The sequence below is a fragment of the Erinaceus europaeus genome, chromosome 14, assembly GCF_950295315.1.
Source record: "Erinaceus europaeus chromosome 14, mEriEur2.1, whole genome shotgun sequence".
Taxonomy (NCBI): Eukaryota; Metazoa; Chordata; class Mammalia; order Eulipotyphla; family Erinaceidae; genus Erinaceus; species Erinaceus europaeus.
In genome coordinates, this window is record NC_080175.1 from 28593366 (window position 1) to 28614673 (window position 21308).

Below are 21308 nucleotides of genomic sequence, written 5' to 3' on the forward strand. Positions count from 1 at the left end.
CCTCCTCTCTCCATTTCTCTCTGTCATATCCAACGACGACATCAATAATAAATACAACAATAAAACAACGGCAACAAAAGGGAATAAATAAATAAATAAATAAAATTAAAATATGTTTTTAAAAGCCCCAATTTAATTTGGAGAGACAGAATAATGGTTATGCAAATGACTTTTGGGTCTGAAGGTCTGAGGTCCCAAGCTGAACCCCCAAAACCACCATAAACTAGAGCAGAACAGAACAGTGCCCTAGTGGTTAATTCTCTCTCTCTCTCTTTCTCCTCATTTCTTTCTCTCTGTATATCTCTTATCAAAAATAAATGAATAGGGGATCAGGCGGTAGCACAGTGGGTTAAGTGCACATGCGCGAAACTCAAGGACTAGCATAAGGATCCTGGTTCAGGCCCTCAGCTCCCCACCTGCAGGGGAGTCACTTCACAAGTGGTGAAATACGTCTGCAAGTGTCTATCTTTCTCTCCTTCTCTCTGTCTCCCCCCCCCCCCGCTCTCAATTTTTCTCTGTCCTATCCAACAACAACAACATCAATGGAAATAATAACAATAATGACAACAACAAGGGCAACAAAATGGGAAAAATGGCCTCCAGGAGCAGTGGATTCGTGGTGCAGGCACTGAGCCCCAGTGATAACCCTGGAGGCAAAAAAAGAAGTTTAAAAGCCCTAATTGGGAAGGGGGATTGAAGACCATTTCAACTCTGAGTACCCCAAGTGTCTGCTTCTGCCCAATCCTGATGCCTTTCTTTCTTTTCAGAGAATCTGACCCCAGGAGCTCTCTGACAAAGTCCTGCACACTAATCTCCACCTCAGAATCTGCTTCCTAGGGAAACCTGCAGTCCTGTCTCCCCAGCCAAGCTCTGAACTCCCTGCAGACTCAGTGAGCCAGAGCTGGGACTCTGCTGGGAAAAGAAACTCCCTCCAAAGGGCCCCAGCCCCAGGGCTGCAGCTCTTTAAATGTTACTTATCAGTGACAAGACCTTCTGCCTCCATTGATCCACCTGGTCATGGCTTCTTAACCAGCTAATCCATCTACAGGTGGTCTTGGACTTCCTGACCCCAGGTGGGTCATTCATTTACGGCGTTTACTGTCCTCCAATATTCACCTGGCACCCAGAGGCCCCAGAAACCTCCAAACCATACTGTGAGTCCAAAGCATTAGCTTCTGAAGGCAGAGGGTGGGATCGTATACATCTAAAATAATCCTGTAACACAATGTGACCACTCTGAAAACCACTTACCCACTCAATCAAGATAATGAGGACCCCTCTCCCCAAAGCAGCAGCACTCTTAAATCTCTGGTCCTTGTATCGCAAACTCCTAATTTTCTTACTCAGATCAGAGAAATAGTATGATGTCTTGGGAAAGGCACCAATTTATTATTTATGTGTTTGTTTTCCTGTGTGAGAGGGATCAGAGCACTGCTAAGATCTAGCATATGGTGGTGTTGGGGATCAAACCTTGGCCTTCAAGCATGAAAGTTCTGTGCTCCAGTGTGCTGAACTATCTCTCTAGCTCTGGACAAAGCATCAAGTAGAATCAGGTGACTCTGAATTCAGCTTCTAAGTCTTTCGTGCATTGGCTATGACACTTGGGCAAGTTACTTCAGCAAATGAAAACCTCGTGTGTTCATTTGGGGAACAGGTGCAATGACAATCCTTTCTGTAGGTTTTTTTTTTTTTTTATGTAATGGCTGGTAATGAATCCAGGACCTCATCATGCATGTGCAATGCTGTTGATCCACCTCTACATCTTTTAGATTGAGAGAGAAAGAAGACACGAGGGTATTGCTTCACAGTCCAAGGAGATTCTTTGGTACTGTCCATGGTGCTCCCATATAAAACTAGGTATTGAACTCAAGACTTAACACATGGTTAGGCATGTACTGTACTCACTCCTAGACCACAAGCTATTTTTTAATTGAAATGATATATATTAGACCCTCAGCACACAGCGATCACTCAGAAGACTTGACTTCTTTCTCTAAATTTGGCGATCCTGAGTCCCCAGGGTCAAGAAACATAACAGAAGAACTGCTCCAATGTTTATAATACTATATGCCAGGGACAGGAATATTCTAAGTATCCTACTTACACCAACTCAGTCCTCTCAATAATCCTGTGAGGTCGGCACTATTTTGTAGATGTGGGAATAGGACACAAGAGACTTTGTAGTTTTATTTTATTTTTTTACCAGAGCAGTGCTCAGCTCTTGCTTATGGTGGTGTGGGGGATTGAACTTGGGACTTTGGAGCTTCATCCATAAGAGTCTCTTTGCATAAGCATTATGCGGTCTACCCCCACTGGAGACTTTTTTTGCCTCCAGGGTTATTGCTGGGGCTTGGTGCCTACACCACGAATTCACTGCTCCTGGAGGCCATTTTTCTTATTTTGTTGCCCTTGTTGTCGTTATTGTCATTGTTGCCATTGATGTTACTGTTGTTGAATAAGACAGAGAGAAATTGAGAGAGAAGGGGAAAACAGAGAAGGGGAGAGAAAGATAGACACCTGCAGACCTGCTTCGCCACTTGTGAAGCAACCCCCCTGAAGGTGGGGAGCCAGGGGCTGGAACTGGGATCCTTTTGATGGTCCTTGAGCTTTGCACCATATACACTTAACCCATTGTGCTACCACCCAACCCACTCACACACACACACTGGAGACTTTGTAATTTGCTTGAGGTCACACAACTAGGAAGAGGCAGGGCTACAGGGTCTCTGGGGATGGAGAAGCACGCTCCATACAGTAGGCTAAAGAATGTTTGTTGGGGGCCAGGCAATGGCACACATTACAGTGTGCGGGGGGACCAGTGTGCAAGCCCCTGGTCCCCACTTGCAGGGGCAAAGCTTTACAAGTGCTGAAGCAGAGCTGCTCTGTCTTTCTCTATATATATCTCTTCCTCCCCTCTCAATGTCTCTGTGTCTCTACCCAATAATAAAAAGAATAATACATATATTTAAAAAGAATGTTTATTGATATTGAGGAAGAATAAGGGAGGGGAGAGGAATGGTGGAGAGGAATAAGGGCCACGCTCTGGGCAGGCAGTGAGAAAGATTGAAGGGATAGGTTGAGGTTGATAACCCAAACGGCATAACAGGCCTCCTTGGAGAGGGTGGACCCAAGATTATTGAAGGTCTTGGTCATGATCCATCTATGATTTTGGAGAAGCCTAAATTCTAATCAGAGTAGAGTAGAAAACACAAGATATATGTTTCTGTGACCAACTAAGATTCAGCTCTGGTGCAAAGGAGTTCACCCCTTTCCAAAGTACTTCAAGTACTAATCAAAAAAGTGACTCCATTAAGCAGGGAAGGAGGAATGTGGAGGCAGGTCTGTTGGATAGACCTATTCTGTCTCTTAGACTACACATCTATATCCTCTGTGAAGTCAGCTGTCCATCTACCTGTTTATTGATTGACCTGCCTTTCTGTTGGTCTGTGAGTCACTCCTGCAGAATATCTCCCTGCCTTTCTAGTCATGCCAGTCTGTGTGTCTACCTCTACATCTGTCTATCTCTGTCTCCATTTGTCTTTTGGTCTGTCTATAAATAAATCTACTATCAGTTTGTGTGGCTAGTCAGTATGTCTATCTATCTATGTCCATGCATCCATCTTGAGATTTTGTCCACAATTGCCCTCTCTTCCCTCACCTGTCTGATGGTTAACCAATAGAGAGCCCTTTTTTTTTTTCTTTTCCTTTATTCTTTTCCTTCAGAAAACAGTCTAAAATAATTCTCAAAACTCGTCACTCTGGACAAAGTATAGACCTCAGAACACTTATTTCCTAGCAAGAGAGATGGCAGTAGGGAAAGATGGTCAGAGTTTTCACCCCACCATAGACACCATTTCTCCAATTTCTGCCATGCTCCCCCAGCAGCTGGGCAGCTCACTGTCTCTAGCAGTCAGATCCTCCCAAAGCTGTATGAGCACTCAGAGTGATTTCATCCACTCCTGTGCAAATATTAATTGAGCACCTTCTGCAACCCAGCCCCTTTCTTGGGTGATTAGATGCAGAGGTAAGTAGCACAGGCATGGTTCCTGTGGCTTACAGTCTATGTAGTGACATGTCTACTCACAGGCTTACACACCATGTGCACACACAGTCTCTCACATACACATTTACAGACAAAGATAACACACTCAGGACCTGTCCATCTCTAAAAAGCATATCGACGGCACTCAAGTTGGTGCTACTAAAATCACCCCCGACCCCTGACGGGGCCAAGCAGTGGTGCATCTGGTAGAGCACACATGACACCATGCTCAGGGACCAGAGCTGAAGCCCCTGGTCCCTACCAATGGGGGGAGAGGGGGCTTCAGGAGTGGTGGAGCAATGCCGTTATCTCTTTTCCTCTCTCTTCCCCCTTCACTCTCAATTTTAGTTTTCGCCCCTCCCACCAAAAAAAAAAATGGCCGCTGCCAGGAGCAGTGGACTCCTTGTGTATGCTGGTACCCTAGCAATAATCCTGGAGGAAGTGGTTTTTTGTTTGTTTGTTTTTGTTTTTTAAAGAGCACACCTGACACACATGTGTACAGCTTATTGCCTGAGACCCCAACAGCAGGGCACAAGATTATTATCTCTATTTCCACAACTAATCTTGACTTCCTGCATGACCTGCAGTGTCCCCCTCATACAAAAGGGCATGTACCTGGCCCCGAACTTATCAATCCCCATACATTTCCTCAGATGACTCAATTCGCGTTGCTTTATAGCATAGGAGTTGCTTCCTATCTGTCTCTCACAGAGACCATGTCCCCCTCTTCCATACACTGTCTGTCCGTTTCTCCTCATGTCTCTAGAGGGCCTTCCTGACCATGTTCATGCTCCCTTCAGAGTGGGACTGTGCCTGGAGGTGTGCCTGTGTCTTTGTGTGGTGTCTGAGGACTAAGGCACTGGGGCCACATCTGAGTATATGTTTGCTCTGCTGTGTATTCCTATGTGTGTCTGCTGGGGGTGTCTGTACATGCACACATACACACTCAGGCGCATGTGCATACAGATACACATACACACACACACACACACACACACACAGAGAGAGAGAGACGCGCTTGGATCTCCTAATATGCTGAATGGGCCATTACGCCTCTTGCATGCAGGGCTGGGGGTGGGTTGGGAGGGGGGGAAAGAGGGAGGCAGCAGGATTCTGTAAGAACATTAAATCCCAAATAAAGTAGAAAATATTTTTTAAAATTACTGACTTCCCGTTTTCTCCGAAATGGAGTGAAACGAGGCTGGTCCCGAGGCGGGGGCTCCGCGGGGCCAGCCACTGGAAAGGGGCAGCGCTTTATTTTTTATTTTTGTAATAAGAGGAACTGAATTAGAAAAAACGGGGAAGGAAGAGCAGAGTCAGATTGTTAAAGGATTCAATGAGCTGTGGCCAATGTATTCGAAAGGTGCTTAAGGCAGCAGAGCCGCTCACCAAACACACACTCACACACATACACACACACTCTCACACACTCACACACACACACACACAACCACACTTACTCAGAGTCACACCAAGGTACCACAAACCACCAATGCACTCACACAACTGAGACAAAAGCACAGTCACACTTGCATTAGACCACACAACCCAGAGACACAAACAGGGCATAAGACATACCAAACCCACCCCCCACAAAGCCAGCCAGCACACACTCTAAGACACACACGCTTGTTTAGGCACTAGGGCAACTGAAAGTCTCCCTAAGAGACACACAATCATCACTGCAAACAGTCACAGGTGTTGACCCAAGCTCCACAGTCACACAGAGACATACATGCCCCACCCTTGAGCTCAAGGAGATATGTCCGTATATTTCACTACATCTAGCACCTGTGTATTCACTCCCACCACAGACTCACAGTGAAGAGAGGTCACATATTTTCCTCTCACCCAGACACCTGCTATGACTGATACACAAGGCTACTGAGGCCCCCCCCAGACACACCCACATCACACACAGTCACCCAACACTGCCCCCACCCCATGCAACTCTTAACAGTGACGCTGCACGTTGTGTGTGGGGGGGGTAATTGCCAATGAACATTTGTTTCAGTCTACTTAAGCCCTACAACCACCCTATGAGGCAGATACTTCACTCCTCTGGGGAGGCAAGAGTGGATGGGGGGAGGGGAGGTGACCTCTGTGAAGCTACGCACCAGGCTGTATACAGGCAGCCAGTTTTAAAATCCCACATGTAGAGAGCTCAACAAACACAAACACAAACACACTTGGGCACGCTACGTTTTCCCTGAACTAGGCCTCGCACTCACTTATTTTCTCAGGCTCAAATCCACAACTGAGGGTGACCTGCGTGTGGCTGGATACTCACTAGCACATGCCTACCCCCTTCCTGCCCTTCCTGTTTCTCCAGTGCCTTTCTCCTCCTGCCTGCCATCCACAGACTGAGAGGAGAAAGGGGCCTGCCCAGGCTCTTCCTCTGGGTCACACCGTGGAGCTGCATTCCTCCCTCTCACAGGAGAAACCCCTCCTGCCCAGTGGAGGCCCCAACCCCCTCCTCAGGGCCTGGGAAAGGTGAGCTCCGGCTCCCCTCGCCCCACTCCTCCCACACATTCTAACCAAGGGGACATTAAGAAGTGCTGACAGGGCAGGGGAGAGGCCACCTGCCTGCCCGCCAGCAGAGACTTTCATCTCAGCCGCCTCCTGCAGCAGCCGCCAGTCCGGGCCTCTCCTCCTTCAGGTCCCTCTTTATTAATCTGGCCTGTCTGGCCAGCCCCAGCCCACCCAGTCGCCCCATCTCCTCTCCCCTTTCTAGGCCAATGTGGGAGGCTCTGGCTCCTCTACATCCTGGGCCAGCCCGATGCAGGCTGAGGCTCCACTCCCAGCATCAATCATCCCTGGGGGCACCTCCAACAGTCCCCAGAGAGCTTGTTCTCCTCTGAATTTATAGCAGGAGACCTCCCATGTCCACACGGACACACAGACACATCATAATAGCCAGACCCAGAGGGTCAGGTCAGACAGTCAGTGTGTGGCAGAGGGCGCAAAGCAATACGCTCAACCACCCACAGCCTCAGCCATGCCCACTGTTGTATCACAACACAATGATGGCGAAACACAGTGATACCTGGAGAAGACTTAGACACTAATAGCTACCCTATAACACAGCCGCCCACCGTGGCTGTCATTTGGAGCCCAAGATCAACATATTCACACAAACACTCACACGATGCACCATCACACTGTCACCCATCATGCTGCCCACGATGATACTGAATAGTAAGTACCTGGTTCATGGATGTACTTAGTAACCTTTTGAATTAGTAGATGATACAGTAGTAGCATGTCCACACATTACAAGGCATGCCTTGAAGTTGAAATGTGTATGCCACAGAAAGAAGGAAAGAATTTTGCTAAGAATGTGCCAAGCAATATATGATTGTAGTTGAGAAAGTCGACAGAAAAAAACAGAGGAAATGGAAGACACTCAGTGAGGACACTGTTGGGTTTTGTATGGAAATGACTTTTTCCTCTTCTTCCTCCTCCTCCTTCTCCTTTTTTCATATTTCTTTTTTCCAAAGTACTACTTAGCTCTGGCTTATGAAAGATGGTATGGGGGATTGAACCGGTGACTTCAAAGCCTCAAGTATGAAAGTCTTTTGCATAATCATTATGCTGTCTCCCCCAGGAGACATATTCATCATCATCATCATCATTATTATTATTATCATTACTACTACTATTATTATTATTATTACCAGCATACTACCTCAGCTCTGGCTTATGGTGGTGCAGGGGATTGAACCTGGGACTTTGGAGTCTCAGACAAGAAAATCTTTTTGTATAACAATTACGTTATTCCCTCACTCCTTTAAAACACAAATAAAATCATGGAATAAGTCCCTAGCACTCCTTAACAGCCTGTGCAGCATGTGTGACACTTGGCCCCTGTCCACCTGTCCTGCCATGGGGGGAGGGTCTTCTCTCATCCCCTCAGCCCACTTTATCCCTCCTGTCACAGGATAAGCTGCTCTTCCGCCCGACACTCTTCTCTGTTCTCCAGTTTATCTGTAGCTCTTGGCTCCCAGTCACATCCTAGGTTAAATCCCCCATGTTATAGTCCACATGTTCATGTGTCCACCGCCAAGTTCATATGTTGAAACTGAGCCCCCAGTGTGATGGGATTTGGAGGTGCCACCTCTGGAAGGCCATGTGGGCTTAGTTTTCATGAAAGAGATTAGTGCCCCTATAAAAATGATTCCCAAGGGGGCCAGGCAATGGTATACCTCATAGAGAGCAAACATTACCATGCACAAGGACCTGGTTCAAGTCCTTGGTCCCCACCTTGGATTAGATCAATCAGGCACAGCACTACACAGCCCTGAGAGATGCATGTCTGTTGTTGGAAAGCCTGCTTAAATGCCATCAAGTGTCCACTACTTTTGTTCTAGGAACCTGACACCCTCCTTACAGGCTCTTCTTATCACACCCTTGAGCTCTTCTTCATGGCACTTCTCACAGGTGGATTGTGTCTGCACCCACCAGTCTACTAAAAGACCATGAGGGCAGGAAGCACCTGCTTTAATATTTGCTTATTTATTAACAAGAGAGAGACAGATGATTGACAGAACCAGATATCACTCTGTCATATGCAATACCAGGGAATCAAACTCGGGATCTCATGCTTGCAAGTCTGGTGCTCTCCCCATTGTGCAACAGCAGCATCTGATTTTGTTTCAGTGGATCCCAAGGACTTTTGTCCAGTAGTCCTTACGACCTACTGTGTGCCTAGCCCATAGCAGGTGAAACAAACATCCGCTACGTAAATGAATGACAAGTACAAACTGCATGAAAGAGCAATAGAGAGACAGCTAGAATGCTAGAAGTAGTAGAATGCTAGAGAAATCCTGAGCCTTTGCTGTTGTTGCAGTGACCTTGAACAAGTCCCTTCATCCGTCTAGGTCTCAATCTTCTCACCTCAGATAAAGTCACAGCCTAGCAGAATGTGCTCTGTGGAGCTGTAGGGCCTCTCTTACAAGAGAGGCCTAGAGCAAGGGTGAGCAGCCAGCCTTCACCCCAGCTGTCTAAGCATGTCTGCTTTTATCATGCAAATGATCACAGGAGAGGACTTCAGATCTGAACAGTTAAAATCTTCTTTGAAGGCTGGCAAAATAGCTCACCTAGACAGTGCACCTGCTTTGTCATGTGCAAGACCCAGGTTAGGGACTGGCCCCACTACACTGGAGGAAGCTTTGGTGCAGTGGTCTCTTTCCCTCTCTTTCTATCTGAAGAAAAAAGTTATATTTAGAGGTTGATTGTACACATATACTCTTTCTTTCTTTCTCTCTCTCTTTCTTTTTTTAATGGCCCAGGAGATGTCATAGTGAGTGGAACACTAGACTTGTATGCATGAAGTCCCAAGTTCATTCCCAGAACCATATATTATCAGAGCAATGCTTTGTCCTCTCTCATCGATAAATAAACCTTGTTTAAAAATAAAATGTTATCTGAGATCCCTAGATGGAGTGATCTCCAGTTCCCTTCCAGAAGATCATAATGCAACAGAAAGCAAAATGGTTCTGGAGCAGTAAGAGCCCAGACCACGTGCTGCTTTTTTTATCTGCAAACCTATCTAAGTGGGCCCCCCATCTGCAGAATCGACAGAGGAAAGGAGCAATAAGATTTGAATGAGCCCAATTGGGGGAATATTCCTAGAGGAGAGGAGTTTTCAACATCCTCTGCTGATTCCTAACTCTGGTGACAGACTCAAAGAGACCAGGGAGCTGCTGGGGGAGGGACCAGAGCACCACTTCCCAGAAGGGACTGTGATCAAAGCAACAGCCAAGAAAAGACCAGTCAGGCCTGAATAGGAGTAGCAGATGATGGGGGGTGGGTTGGGGGGGGAGGCGAGGAGGGCACAGGGTGGTCCACAAGCTTCCTGAAAAGCCCACACGCACTGCTGAGGGAAAACAGGAAAGAGCTCCACAGTCAAGACACTTTACAGGGCCTGAGCTTTATCCTAGGGAAGGAAAGGATAGGAACCTGTTAAAACACAGACTGGTTTTCCTCCGTGTTCCTTCAGGCCAGGGCAGAGGAAATAGCCTAACCTGGGAGTTAAAGTTAGGGGTTGGGGGTGGGGCGGAGCATGGGTGTAGGGAAATCTAGAGCATTTACTCTGCAGAAATCTATGCTTTGAGTCTACCTAAGATGGGGCTGTTTCCTCAGAGCCCTGTACCTCAGAGGAGAACCTCCTTCCTGCTCCTTCCCTTCTGGCAGCTCCACTATTTTCTCTTTTTCATGTATACTCTTTTCATCTTATATTCAGAACCACACCTACAACCCCAGCCCCCAGCCTGAAAATTCCTCCAGCCCACCAGCATTCCTTACCTACTGCCTCCTTCCCTGTGTGGTTGGTTCCCTGCTGCCTCCATAGCCTCCACTGTCTTGAAGATACTTACTCTGGAGGCTGCCAGCCCCTAGGCCTCTTCTCCCTGGTCCCTGGTGATGCCCTTCTAGAAACCCTCTGTTCATTCTCCCACTTCCCTGGTTCTCGCCCAGTGATCTTGTCTCCTCCCTCAGGTGACCAGGCTCAGCTATCCCCTTGTCATGACCTACAGTGGCCATCTCACCAGTCCTCTGAGACCCATTAGGGGAAGACAGGCTCAAGATGCCTGCACGTTTTCAGTGCTCCCCTTCCATATGCTTCTCTTCTGACCAATTTGTCTACAAGCAGGACTTCAAATGCAACCAGCACCCCTACAGAAATGGCCCTTTTAGAAAGTCCCATTTTATATGTGTATTGAGCATCCTGGGGAGTCAATAGATGTGGATTAATGACTCCCAAGTAGATACTTCAGTCCTGACTTCCAGTTCCTCAACAGAGCCCCTGCCAGCTTTCCCATCATCACCTTAAATCCATCATGATTACCTGCAGCCCCCAGCCAGTCCCTCTCCCAGAACCCCCTACTGCCTGCAAAGATGTATCCCAGTGCCACTCCATTCATGCATCCTTTTAAAAGAAAGTTTATTATACAAGGGCCCACACAAGGATCCTGGTTCAAGCCCTGGCTCCCCACCTGCTTTGGGGGGGGGGGGTGTTGCTTCACAAGCAGTGAAGCAGGTCTGTAGGTGTCTTTCTCTCTCCTTCTCTATCTCCCCTCCATTTATCTCTGTCCTATCAAATAAATAAATAAATAAATAAAATGGCCACAGGAGTGGTGGATTTGTAGTGCAAGCTCTGAGCCCCAGCGGTAACCCTAGAGGCAAAAAAAAAAGTTTATCATTTATGTATTTATTCATTTATTTATATTGGATAGAGACAATCTGAGAGGGACAGGGGAGATAAAGAGGGAGATAGATAACTTGCAGCTCTGCTTCACTGCACATGAAGCTCCCCCTTCCCAACAGGTGAAGACTCAGGGCTTGAACCTGGGTTCTTGCACATAGAAACATATGAACTCTACCAGGTGCACCACTGCCCAGCCACTCATGCATCTTTACATCATGAATTTACCTTCAAATGTTCCTCAGTGTTGTCATTTCTCTGCACACTGTAGACCATACCCAGCCCAGCTTACCCTCCAGAGTTTGGCCCTATTCCCCTAAAAGGTCTCCAAATTCTGCTCCCTCACCCAGTCTCTCCCCTGACTGCATGAATGACCTTTCCAAATGCATCCTGCCCCTCATCCAGGGTTCTCCACTGCTCCTGTTCAGTGTCCAGACCCCTTGGTCTGGCCTTCTGAGGTTTGCAAGCCTACTCCTGTCTCTCCTGTATGTAGGAAGTCAGGACTCCAATAGGATCAGTTCTTTCCAACTACCCACAGACCTCCAAACTCATCCCAAACACCCACACTTGCTCCAATCTCTGGCATTGTCTCTGCTGAGGAGTGAAATCCCAAGCATCCTTTCCAGCTAAATTTCCCCTGCCTATACTTAACTGGGATGGGATTAACCACTGCCAACACTCCCAGCTCTTGTCCACCAGAAAGCAATAGGCCCCTGGGTTACTATGGCAACAAGAACATCTCTGACCCTCTCTCAATCACCAGTATGCACAGAAGCACCAGTTTCTTTCCATCAATTCTTAGCTGTTAGCTAGAGGTTGTGAGAAGTAATGATAAGAAGAAGAAAACAATGGTATCAACACCTCCAACACTGACACTTCCTAAGGACTAGACACTGTTTAAGTCTTTTATATATACTGATTCACTCCTCATGGAAATCTATGAGGCAGTTTTACTCTTATTCCTACTTTTCAGATGAGGCAAGTGAATGAAAAATGAATCTGCCAGGGATAGGGCGGTAGCACAGTGGGTTAAGAGGCAAGGACCGGCATTAGGATGCTGGCTCCACACCACCACCACCCTTTCCACCTGCAGGGGTGGGTCACTTCACAGGCGGTGAAGCAGGTCTGCAGGTGCCTGTCTTTCTCTCTCCTTCTCTGTCTTCCCCTCCTCTCTCGCTTTCTCTCTGTCCTATACAACAACAACAACAATAATAACCACAACAATGAGAAAACAGTCATCAAAACTGCTTGGTACTGGAACATGAACAGACACACTGACCAGTGGAATAGAATTGAGAGCCCAGAAATGAGGCCCCACACGTATGGACATCTAATCTTTGACAAAGGGGCCCAGACTATTACATGGGGAAAGCAGAGTCTCTTCAACAAATGGTGTTGGAAACAATGGGTTGAAACATGCAGAAGAATGAAACTGAATCACTGTATTTCACCAAATACAAAAGTAAATTCCAAGTGGATCAAGGACTTGGATGTTAGACCGGAAACTATCAGATACTTAGAGGAAAATATTGGCAGAACTTTTTTCCGCATAAATTTTAAAGACTTTTTCAATGAAACGAATCCAATTACAAGGAAGACTAAGGCAAGTATAAACCTTTGGGACTACATCAAATTAAAAAGCTTCTTCACAGCAAAAGAAACCACTACCCAAACCAAGAGACCCCTCACAGAATGGGAGAAGATCTTTACATGCCATACATCAGATAAGAGTTTAATAACCAATATATATAAAGAGCTTGCCAGACTCAACAACAAGACAACAAATAACCCCATCCAAAAATGGGGGGAGGACTTGGACAGAATATTCACCACAGAAGAGATCCAAAAGGCTGAGAAACACATGAAAAAATGCTCCAAGTCTCTGATTGTCAGAGAAATGCAAATCAAGACAACAATGAGATATCACTTTACTCCTGTGAGAATGTCAGACATCAGAAAAGGTAACAGCAGCAAATGCTGGAGAGGGTGTGGGGTCAAAGGAACCCTCCTGCACTGCTGGTGGGAATGTCAATTGGTCCAACCTCTGTGGAGAACAGTCTGGAGAACTCTCAGAAGGCTAGAAATGGACCTACCCTATGACACTGCAATTCCCCTCCTGGGGATATATCCTAAGGAACCCAACACATCCATCCAAAAAGATCTGTGTACACATATGTTCTTGGCAGCACAATTTGTAATAGCCAAAACCTGGAAGCAACCCAGGTGTCCAACAACAGATGAGTGGCTGAGCAAGTTGTGGTCTATATACACAATGGAATACTACTCAGCTGTAAAAAATGGTGACTTCACCGTTTTCAGCCGATCTTGGATGGACCTTGAAAAAATCATGTTGAGTGAAATAAGTCAGAAACAGAAGGATGAATACGGGATGATCTCACTCTCAGGCTGAAGTTGAAAAACAAGATTAGAAAAGAAAACACAAATCGAACCTGAAATGGAATTGGAGTATTACACCAAAGTAAAAGACTCTGGGGTGGGTGGGTGGGGAGAATACAGGTCCATGAAGGATGATAAATGACATAGTGGGGGTTGTATTGTTAAATGGGAATCTGGGGAATGTTATGCATGTACAAACTATTGTATTTACTGTTGAATGTAAAGCATTAATTCCCCAATAAAGAAATAAATTATTTTAAAAAAAAACCAATGAGAAAACAAGAGCAGCAAAAGGGGGAAAAATAGCCTCCAGGAGCAGTGGATTTGTGGTGTAGGCACTGAAGCCCCAGCAATAACCCTGGAGGCAAAAAAAAAAAAAAAAAAAGAATCTGCCCAAGATCACCCACCTAGTAAAGATATATAGACAGAGACAGAGACAGATATATAACAGAAATCTCAGATTCTGGAATCAGAAAAACTTTTCAGGAGCCAGGCAGTGGCATTCCTGGTTAAGCGCACACATTACAGTATACTAGGACCCAGGCTCAAGCCCTTGGTCCCCATCTGCAAGGGGAAAGCTTCAGGAGTGGTGAAGCAAGGCTGCAGATGTCTCTCTGTTTCCTTCTCTACCTCCCCTCCCTCAATTTCTCCCTGCTTCTATCCAATAATAAATAAATAAAATTTAAAAATAAACTTTTCAGGTGTTAACCCTGCCACCAACTAGCTATGTGACCTCAGCCAAGTAACCACCCTCTCTGAACCTCAATTCTTTCATTTGTAAAAAGGTAATGAGGGGTCAGGTGGTGGTACACCTGGTTAAGGGCACACACTACACTGAGCAAGGGCTGGGTTCAAGCCCCCGGTCCCCACCTGCAGCGGGAAAGCTTCACAAGTGGTGAAGCAGAGCTGCAGGTGTCTCTCTGACTCCCTCCCTCTCTCCCTTCCTTCTCAATTTCTCTGTCTCTATCCAGTAATAAGTAAAAATAAATACAATGGTAATGGTAATAATAGCACTTCATTCTTAGATCTTACGAGGATTAAATTAATAGAGAACAGTGTTTGGCAGAAATCAATGCTCCTTTTTGACAACTCCTTATACTCTACTCCTCACTTCAAAGCTCACCCCAAAGACGGGAAGACAGTGAAAATGATAATGTCTCACATTTAAACTCTGGATCTTGACCTCCACACTGGTCCATCAGGAGCCCCCAGCCAGGGCTCTAGGACATGTTCCTCCCTTCCCTCATGGACGTCTCTCCCTGCCCTCCTGGTGTCTATGCACCTAGACTTCTGACACTGTTGTAATCTGGCCACCTTGTGGCTTGCTTGTGACATGCAGCATTCAGAAGTAGAGCATCAGACCTGGCCCAAGGCAACCCCCAGCCCTGACCCCCACTGTGTCTCAGTTCCACTGGACAATATGTCAGATGGTGACAGCTCCTGTGATTGTACCTTTCTCTGCATCCTTCCAGCCCAGTTCCCACACTTCTACCCTTACTTGAAGGAGCTGACCTCAAACCTTGACTCATACTTTTAGTAGATCAAAACCCACGTCTAGCCAGAGCCCTTCTTCCTCTGAGATGCTAACCTCTTTTAGGCCCTGGCTTCCTTTCCTTTTTTTCCCTTCTAGAATCTTGCATGAGAGGTCATTGCAACTTCCCAGTCTCTTCCTCTTCAATGGTGCTTTTGCCCCAGCTGTAGCTTTGCTACAACTTCTTTTTCAAAATATAAGCCCATGTTCAGCCCTCTGTGTATTTCTCAGAAGACAACCTACAGTTGTCTGCCCTTGTTGCCCCCATTCTCCACCAACTCAACCTCTATCCCCTGCCATCCTGCTGACCTCTTCATCACCAACTCTAATAACACTGGGTCTCCATCCCACCTCCTACACCCAGGCTCCTCTTCAGAGTGTGAGCCATCCTCAACAACCTCCACTTGGGGTTCTATTCCTGATAAACTGGGAAATGCTTTTCTGGAATGTCAACACCTGCCCCTGAAACCTCTTCTCTCCCCCTCCATGTAACCTTGAATGCTCTCCTCTACTCCTCCAGTCCCAATCCTCACTGTTCCTGGCAAGATGAACCCAACCCTAAGTCTCTCACCTCAGGGCTTTGCACCTCAGACCTCCTGCTGCAGTTAAGTTCTGTCCTCTCTCTTTGTCTCAACATTGGTCTAATCTAGCTAGTCTCTTTACTGTCCTCTAAACTTCAGCTGGACCTAGGCCTCTACAAATTTGCTCCCCTGGAGACAGACAAACAAACATGTTCCATTCTCTCATCTCCCAACTTTTTTTCTTTTATAGCTACTCATCTATCTCTGATCTCCTAGGCACTTCAGAACCCCACAACCTGACTACTGCGAATCCCCCCTTCTGCCCCTGGGAGCCAGTACTATAAATATACTTTCTCTACCCCCACCCCATATTTTATTTGACAGGACAGAGAGAAACTGAGCAGGTAAGAGTAGATGGGGAGAGAGAAAGAGAGATGCCTGAAGACCTGCTTTACTGCTCATAAAGCTTCCCCCTGAGGTGGGGAGCAGGGCCCAATCCTGGATCCTTGCACATGGTAATGTGTGCACTCAACCAGGTGCACTACCACCCAGCCCTGCCTCATAGCTTCTTTTATTGATTTGTTGATTGATTGATTGATTGATTGAATTTTAAAGATGTTATTTATTAATGAGAAAGATAGGAAGAAAGAGAAAGGACCGGACATCACTCTGGTACATGTGCTGCCGGGGATCGAACTTGGGACCTCATGCTTGAAAGTCCAATGCTTTATCCACTGCACCATCTCCCAGATCACACTTCTTTTTCTATAGGTATGAAATAAGTGAGTCTTGTCCTCCAAACCATCCCCTGGGATCCTGAAAGGCTCAATCTGGTCAAGCCAGGGAGGCTACATCAGACAGTATCTGAATTCTCTTCTGGCTCCAATGTTTGAGGATTTGAGGAATTTAAGATATTTCCTAGACTATTTATCTGGGAAGATCTTCAAAGTTTCTGGAAGGTATTTCAACTAGCAGACATCCATATGTTCTTGAGCTATGGACAGGGGTGTTCTGTTTTGGGATTTGGGCCTCAAGAGAGGAGTAAAATAGTATTGGGGGGAAGAGGGCAGACTAGGAGAGAAGAGAGTGTTGGGAGATACTCTTTTTCTCATGATAGTCAGGAAATTCAGGGAGGAATGTTTGAAATCTCACTATGCAGACTGCCCTTCCCCCCACCCCCACTTCTCTCTTCACCTGTGTCCCCTGGGGACAGGAAAGTTCTCCCAGAGATCTTCAGAAGCTTCCTCCCTCTGCCTCCACTCCTATCCAAAGGCCTCACCACTGTTCACAAAGCATGGCTGCCCCCATGGGGCTTCACCGAGCATAGCAGTCTACATCACCTCTTCCTTGGCCCCATATTCATAAAACAAACCCCCAACTCCCCACCCACCCCCAACGAAATGCCAGTGTTCTTCAACCCCATCCTCTTAGCTCCTTTTCCTCCCAGTACACCCTGACCACATTCTCTTAAATACATATTGAATTTAAGACTCCAAAACTCCAACACAGTCCCATGGTCCGTCCCACTGCTAAGTGTCTCCCCAGCCCTGGATAACAGCATCACAACCCCTCTAAGGCCCTTAATACATCTCATTCCTCCCAGGTCTCAAGTCTTTTTGAGCTTAACTATCGAGTCCCCATCTCTAGATCCTCCCTCCCAGCTAGTCACCTAGAAAGCAAGTCTGAGTATATGTCAGTCTGGCCCCACAACTGCCATCGTGTCCTTCCTGGCCTCTAAGAGAACTAGCACATGCTAGGTCACCTTGCATATACTAGATCATTTTATGAAAATGTGATTATTTCAGGCCTAACGGTAGCTCACTTGGAAGTGTATGTATTTTGCCATGCATGTAACTGATCTTCAAGTCCTGGCACTCTGTGGGAATGCCACAGCACTGGGGTAAGCTCTAGTGCTATGGTGTCTCGCGCTCTCTCTAATATTTTTATTATCTTTATTTATTGGATAGACAACACTCATAAAACTTTCTGTCTGCAGGTGGGGTGGAGGCTTGAACCTGTATCCTTGTGCATGGCAACATAGGTACTCATCCAGGTGCGCCACCACCCGGCCCTGTCTCTCCCTCTCAATCTGAAATTAAAAGAATGAAAAAGTCGGGAATCAGGCTGTAGTGCAGCGGGTTAAGCGCAGGTGGCGCAAAGCGCAAGGACCAGTGTAAGGATCCCAGTTTGAGCCCTGGCTCCCCACCTGCAGGGGAGTCGCTTCACAAGCAGTGAAGCAGGTCTGCAGGTGTCTATCTTTCTCTCCCCCTCTCTGTCTTCCCCTCCTGTCTCCATTTCTCTCTGTCCTATCCAACAACGACAACAACAATAAAACGACAAGGGCAACACAAGGGAATTAATTAATTAATTTTTTAAAAGAATGAAAAAGTCAGCCCCAGGGGCCAGGCACACCTGGTAGAATGCACATGTCACATTGCTCAAGGACCTGGGTTCAAATTCCCAGTCCCCATCTGCGGGAGGAAAGCTTCACAAGCAGTGAAGCAGTGCTGCAGGAGGCGCTCTCTCCCCTTCTCTATCTCTCCCTTTCCTCTCAAGATACTTCTATCCAGTATTTTTTTTTTAATTAAGAAAGAAAATATAAAGCCCTGGACCTGTGAAATCACACATGTAGTAAGGCTCTAGTGCCTCCAAAATAAATAAATAAATAAATAAATAAATAAATACTCAAGCATCCCTCATCCCCAAATACAATTCATCCAGAACAACTGATTGACTGGGGTTAAAGTGGGTGATGGTGGCAGGGGTGTAGAAATCTGTGATTTCAGCAAGCTCCTCTGGTGATTTTTTAAAACTTCAGAGTCGCTGCCCTAGATACTTGTCTCCTTCCATCCTAACTAGTCCATGACGTTGGTAGTGTCAGTCCACTCCAGAATTCAAAACACAGAGTTTAGGTAAGTTGGTGGCCATTGTAAGCCAGTTTGTGGAACGGGATTTGGGCTCTCTGTGACCCCAGAGCTATCGAGCCCTGGATGACAAGAGGCCTTCTTGCTGGAAGAACAGCTGATCTCACAACCAGGGCAGATGAGAAGTCACATGCACAGCGACTCTGTTTTTGTTTTTGTTTGAGGGAAGAAAAGGAGTGGCTAACAAGAGCTACATCTGGATTATATTTTTGAATAAGCTTGTGACCACTCTGCAATAAATGTCTTGGGAGCAAAAGTCCCATAAAGGTCTGGCCTAAGCCAAAGTGGAGCAGCACCTGCGGGCTTCCTGCAGTGGGGAGCGAAGGGAAGGAAGGCAGCTTCCGCCTCGCCGCCCATTCTGCATCCCCGCATGGAGCTAGGGCGCCACGCAGTGACAGAAAAGAGAACTGCATGTTCTGGGAAGGGGCGCGGGGACGCGGGGTGCAGGGGAAGTGATGGCAAGGGTCCACATTTTCGGATTCTTTCCCACCTCACAGCCATTTTATACCCACTCCAACGCTGACCCCCATTTAGAGTGTTCCTAAGTAACCTCTAATCCTCAGTCTGACTCAGGAAGCCCTGGGATGATTGACATTTGGATGTCAGTAAGAATTAAGGCAAAGGGAGTCTGGCGGTAGCGAAGCCAGTTAAGCGAACGTGGCGCAAAGACCGGTGTAAAGATCCCGGTTTGAGCCACCGACTCCCCACCTGCAGGGGAGTCGCTTCACAAGCGGTGAAGCAGGTCTGTACGTGTCTATCTTTCTCTCCCCCTCTCTGTCTTCTCCCTTCTCTCTCCATATCTCTGTCCTATCTAGCAATGACAACATCAAAAACAACAATAACTAAAACAAGGGCAACAAAAGGGAATATATATATATATATTTGAGGCAAAGCAGACCTCACCCAGTATCTTTTCCCAAATCCCCAAGGTGTTCCAGATACAACTGTCTTTTTGCTTGAGGTCAGATTATGTATGTCCCTGCCCCTCATCCCAGAACTTCAGCATGGTAAAATTTCTGGCCAGTTTCTGGGGATATTTAGGGCCAAACTGGCTATGTGTCTAAAATATTCTCATTTATTAGTGGCCTTAAATAACAGGGAAATAAAACTCAGAATTGGGCCCAGTACACCAGAGGTGGTCTAACCACCTCAGGACGCAGTGGCTAAGCACCTCCTTGATCTGGCTGCTCCTTTTTGGTTAATGTGATCCATGAGTGTATTAGAGGTTTTAGCAGTCACATCACACAGTTGACTCATATTGAGTTTGCAGTCAACTAAACCCCCCAGGTCTTTTCTTCATGAACTGCTGTCAAGCTGGGCCCACCCCACCCCCACTCGGTACTTATGTCATTGATTTTGTTTTAACCTAAGTGCAGGACTCTACATTTATCCCTGTTAAATTTAATCTTGTTGGTTCCAGCCCAGTGTTCCAGCCTGTTGAAATCGTTTTTGAATCCTGACTTCTTCATACAAAGTATTAGCTGCCCCTCCTAGCTCTATCACCTGCAAACTTGATGAGCCTGCTCCTTTGGTCAGATGTCAATAAAAATGTCAGAGGACTCAGGCCCAGACTGAGCCTTAAGACACACTGCTGGAGACGTCCCTCTAGTCCACACTGACATGGACCCATTAATCAACCCTCACTGGGCCTGGATCTTCACCAAGCTTCATGACCATTTGGTTTAGGTGTTTCTGCTACATCCATAGATATATTATGAGAGGCTGTAGGATGCACTGCTGGAGATTTCTATTGCCTCAGGGTACTGCCTCACGCCACGCCTGTGCCCTCTATTTTCCCAAACTCTAGACTCATTCATTAGAGGATTTTAGACTTCAAAAGGTGTCCTTCCTGCCATCTCTTAAGGTATTGTTGTTTCTGAGCTTCAGGATCTCCCTGGGAATAACCAACGGTTGCTCTTTCCTACTCCTGCTCCCCACCCCTGACCCAGCCTCTTCTGAAGCCTTATTCCTACAGGTAAAATCTCTAAAATCTATCTATAAACGTATGCATTAACCTAGCCTATTTTAAAAGCCTTCCATGAGCTGTCTCTTTAAATTGTGGTTGACTTCTACCTGTCTTTCTCTTGAAAGTCCAAATACTTCCAACCTCATCTGCCAATTCTCCTGAAATTTCCCAAGTCTGGCTTCCAGTCCCCAGGCTGAGTAACAACATTGACCATGAAGTAAGTAGCCTTAGCAGAGATGAGGTCAGGGTTTGGGGTTCTGAGTCAGAAGGTAACAAGTAAGTCAGAGAGATCAGGTATAAGCAGGTATGGGAGCTTCATAAAATAGAGGCTGGTACCTCTCATGTCCCAAAGTGAGACTGTACTATAGACAAACTGAATATGGGGTATAGACAGCATAATGGTTATGCAGAGACTCCCATGTCTGAGGATATATATATATATATATATATATATATATATATATAATTTTCTCCAGAGCTGGGTATATGGCTATAACCTAGGCAAATTATCTAGGCAAGAAAATATTTGGACTAGGTCTAGTCACGGAAAAGAGCAGGAAATAAAGAGATGTTTGGAAAAGTCCAAGCCTGGGGCTGGGTGGTGTGCACCAGGTCAAACACGCACATATCACTATGTGCAAAGACCAGGTTTGATCCCTTGCTCCCCACCTGCAGCAGGGATGTTTCATGAGCACTGAACCAGGTCTACACTTTCTCCCTATC

At 46.4% G+C, this 21308-nt stretch overlaps 1 long non-coding RNA gene across 1 annotated transcript in view; it reads right to left on the reverse strand.

Moving 5' to 3' along the window:
- LOC132532769 (uncharacterized) overlaps nucleotides 1–21080 on the reverse strand; it is a 36773-nt gene extending 15693 nt beyond the window's left edge. The window contains exon 1 of the long non-coding RNA XR_009544692.1: nucleotides 18532–21080. This is a non-coding gene — a long non-coding RNA (uncharacterized LOC132532769). The remainder of the gene's footprint in view (nucleotides 1–18531) is intronic.
- Nucleotides 21081–21308: the final 228 nt, after the last annotated feature.